Source organism: Hevea brasiliensis, chromosome 6 (assembly GCF_030052815.1).
Source record: "Hevea brasiliensis isolate MT/VB/25A 57/8 chromosome 6, ASM3005281v1, whole genome shotgun sequence".
NCBI classification, from domain to species: Eukaryota; Viridiplantae; Streptophyta; class Magnoliopsida; order Malpighiales; family Euphorbiaceae; genus Hevea; species Hevea brasiliensis.
In genome coordinates, this window is record NC_079498.1 from 101,622,032 (window position 1) to 101,626,905 (window position 4,874).

Sequence of the window (4,874 nt, forward strand, 5' to 3'; positions counted from 1 at the left end):
CCAAGTCCATAACTCAAAGTGTCCTCGAGAGACAATAGCTACTTCGGCAGTCGAAAATCCCTCTTTCGGCTGCCAAACTTGAGGAATTTTAGAAACCTAAACTCAAATTAAGGCTTGAGAAACCTAAATTTAGAAAGAGTAATTCTAAGGAATTTTAGAAACCTAAACCCAAACCTTCCAAAACCCAACTTAAGGCTTCCAAAACATAATCCAACCATATAGAAACTTAGAAACATGCCTTAATGACTTGAGAACCCAAAAATTTCAACATGCATTTATACTTTAACAAAACCCATGGAAAATTTTAAAATTATTAGCTATAGTGATATGAACCTGCCTAACTCTACCTCAAAAGTTAGCTCACAAGGGGAGGTTTGCAAACCCATATATATAACACCCAAGACTTCCTTGCAGAACCGATGTGGAATGCATCATTCTCGGTCCCTTTAAACTGAACATCCTCGTGAAGCAACCGGGGTCATGACTGGTTCACCCCCACCTCTCCCGAAGAATGTCAGAGAACCTTTTTACATGGCTCACACACCCATACAGAGTGAGGTTCTGATACCAAAATTAATGCGAACTTCAAGAATGATGCCTTGAAACCCTTTGGTTTATAATCCCAAGAAAGTCAAAATCAAGTTCAAACACTAGGGAATACCTTGAGTTATCAATTATAGAGAATTGAAAACCAAGATAATTCAAAGGTAGAATTAAGGATTCTTGACCCAAAGTTTATAATCAAACAAGAACCAAGAATATTAAGATTGTTAAACCCTACAATAATAATCACTCTTGGAGAATTTAGTTTAGTTCAAGAAAGAATTTAGGGAAAATCCCTCTCTTATATTAATTTTAATCAAAAGTAATGTTCAATGGAAAAAGTATTAAGTTAGCCTTATATATGCGGCTGAAACCATAAACCTTAAACTAAAAAAAATAAAATAAAACCCTAAAAACTAATAAAAAAGCTAAAGTGGGCTGCACTCCTACCTAATACCCAAAAACACATAAATAAGGCCCAAAATACATAAATCGAAACAAAAAAATTAACTAAAACTATTCAGACTTGTCCTATATAAAAAAAAAAAACACACTAAATTTGTGTAGAAACTCGTCAATTCTGTCCAAATATTTCTTGATCATCTCCCACATAAACTTGGATCAAATTAAGCCACTTCCCATCTTCTTGTAACCCCAATTTATTGATTGTACCTCTATATTTAGCTTCTTGTGCAACTATTTCCTTAATCAACTCTTGCATCTTCTTAACTTTAGTCCTTGTGATTGGAGCTTCTTATGCTCGTCCTCGAATCTTCACCTACATCAAAAGGGGAAAGATCAGCAATATTAAAAGTAGCACTCACATTGTACTCACCAGGAAGATCCATCTTATAAGCATTGTCATTAATCTTGGCCACCACTTGAAATGGACCATCTCCTCTAGAATGAAGCTTAGACCTCCTTTGAATCGAAAATCTTTCCTTCCTCATATGCACCCAAACCCAATCTTCTAGTTGGAAAGTAACTCGCTTTCTTCCTTTATTAGCTTGGGCTACATATCTCTTATTCTTCTTCTCAATGTGCTGTTTAGCTTATTCATGGATTTTTGTAACCAACTCAGCCTTCTTTCCATCTAAACTTGAAATCTCATGCACAGGCAAAGGAATCAAATCTAATGGAGTTCAAGGATTAAACCCATAAACAATCTCAAAAGGTGAAAAACTAGCAGAAGAATGCACACTTCGGTTATATGCAAATTCAACAAATGGTATACATCCTTCCCATGATTTCAAATTCTTTTTAATAGCAACATGCAAAAGAGTTGTTAAAATTCTATTAACTACTTCAGTATGTCCATCAGTCTGTGGGTGGCATGTAGTAGAAAATAGCAACTTAGTACCCAACTTACCGCATAACACTTTCCAAAAGTAGCTTAGGAACTTAACATCTCTATCACTAACAATGCTCCTAGGGATGCCATGCAACCTCACAACTTTCGTAAAGAATAAATCAGCAATATTTGTGGCATCATCAGTTATATGGCAAGGAATGAAATGTACCATCTTAGAAAATCTGTCCACTACCACAAATATAGAATCTTTACCTTTCTTAGACCTAGGCAACTCCAAAATAAAGTCCATAGACAAATCAACTCATGGTTTACCAGGTATAGGCAAAGGTGTATATAAGCCTTGAGGTAAGACCTTAGACTTTGCTTTCTTACATGTGATATACTTAGAACACACTCTCTCCACATCTCTCTTCATATGAGGCCAAAAGAAGTGTTCCCTCAATGTATCCAAAGTCTTAGTAACCCTAAAATGTCCCATGAGACAACCACCATATGACTCACACACAAGCAACTCACTTATAGAGCAATTAGGCACACATAATTTATTCTCACGAAATAAAAACCCATCATGCTTATAAAACTTTTAAAAAGCTGTTTTCTCACATGCATCATAAACAATAGCAAAATCATAATCCCTAGCATACAACTCCTGCACATACTCAAAACCTAACATTTTAGTATTAAGAGTAGAGATAAGAGCATACCTACGTGAAAATGTATCAGCAATTACATTTGCCTTACCTTGCTTATACTGAATAACATAAGGAAAAGTCTTAATAAATTTCACCCACTTGGCATGCTTACGTTTGAACTTGTTTTGCCCCTTTAGGTGTTTCAATGACTTATGGTCAGAATGAATCACGAACTCCTTTGGCCACAAATAGTGCTGCCATGTCTCCAACGCTTGCACCAAGGCATAAAGCTCTTTGTCAAACGTTGAGTAGTTTAATGTCGCATCATTCAGGTTTTCATTAAAATATGCAATGGGACATCTCTCCTACATCAAAACAGCACCTATACCAATCCCACAAGCATCACATTCTATTTCAAATATTTTAGTGAAATCAGGAAGGCTCAGTAATGGAGCAGAACATAACTTATCTTTGATTAAGTTAAAAGCATGATTTTGTTCCTAACCTCATGTAAAGCCAACATTCTTTTTAACAATCTCATTCAAGGGTGCAGCTAAAATACTGAAATCCTTAAAAAACCTTCCATAAAAACTAGTCAAACCATGAAAACTACAGACCTCAGTAACAGATGTAGGAATTGATTAGTCACGGATAGCTTTCACTTTCTTTTCATCGACCTCAATACCTTTTGCACTAGTCACATAACCCAAAAACACAACTCTTTCCATGCAAAAACATATGTTCTTCTATATTTTTACTGTACCCTAATATATCATCAAAGTATACCACCACTAACTTACTAATGAATGCACACAAAATATGGTTCATTAATCTCATGAATGTATTAGGTGCATTAGTCAATCCAAAAAGTATAACTAACCACTCATATCAACCATATTTTGTTTTGAAAGCAGTTTTTCACTCATCTCCCACTTTCATCCTAATCTGGTGGTATCCAATTTTCAAATCAATTTTCAAAAAGACACAAGCACCACGCAATTCATCTAACATGTCATCTAGCCTAGGGATGGAATGTTTATACTTTACCATAATCTTATTGACAGCTCGACAGTCAACACACATCCTTCAAGAACCATCCTTCTTAGGCACCACTAGCACTGGAACTGCACATGGCCTCATGCTCTCTCTCACATGCCCTTTCGCCAATAACTCCTCAACTTGCCTCTAAAGTTCCTTTGTCTACTCAGGATTACTTCTGTAAGCTGGTTGATTAGGAATTACTGCTCCAAGAACAAAATCAATCTGATGTTCGATCCCTCTAATAGGTGGCAACTCATTGGGCATCTCTTCAGGAAAGACATCTTCAAACTCCTGCAAAAGAGAAACAACAGAACTAGGCAAAGAAGTGTTAATGTCAGCAAGATTTAAATAAGCCTCCTTGTACATAAGTACAATCATTAGCTTTCTAGCATAGAATGCACTCTTAACATCTCTTTCTTTTGCAAATAATCTCAGTTTCTCTCTTTGCTCTCCTTTTGCATTGGACTCACTTTCTTTATAGTCTCACTCAATAACTTTTAACTCATCTCTTGTCACACCCTACCCTTCCGTAAGATGTAACATGATCCTGTAGTATACCTAATAAATTACCATACTTCACCTACCGATAATCTATTAAATATACTACAAGGAATTTTGGCATAACAATTTTGTTTTTAAGTTTAGCGTGGTGATAAAAATTTAATCTGAGGGTTTTCAACTCAAGTATGTGTTATAAATCTTATTTAGGGCTAAAATTTTACGAAATATTTATGTGGTTACATACGGCTAAAACTGGGTAAAAATAGTTCTTCAATTTACCTGAAAAGAAATTTTCAAAACATATCCTAATCCAAATTTCAACCAACTCACAAATAATTTCCAGCAATTAAATTCAATTCATCTCAGTTTGTCACATTCATTCCCAACCAAATCCATCATAAAGAATTTAAAACATTATATACAAGTCTCAGAAAAAAACTTAACTATACATTCATTAGAGTTCTAAAATTTATTTTACAAAACTACATAAGTAAATAAGATCTCCAATTTACAATACAATAATTTGCATTTGATTACATACCTGAAATAATATTATAAGAGTTCTTGTACACTGCTCAAACGTGCTTACATACACATAACTACATGGTTACATCACAAACTTATGCATACGGGTATACATACAATATACTCAAAATTTATCCCAGCCTATCTTCAAGTTGCAGCTTCAAGTGATCTCACTTGGCTGCTCTATTCTTTCTTTTACCTACGACAACATACAAAGCTATCGCTGAGCAGTGAACTCAGTGGTGCATAACTATAATTTAAAATTTAGTATACTATACTTTGACAAAATCATAACAAAAAGGCTCAAAATATTTGAATTC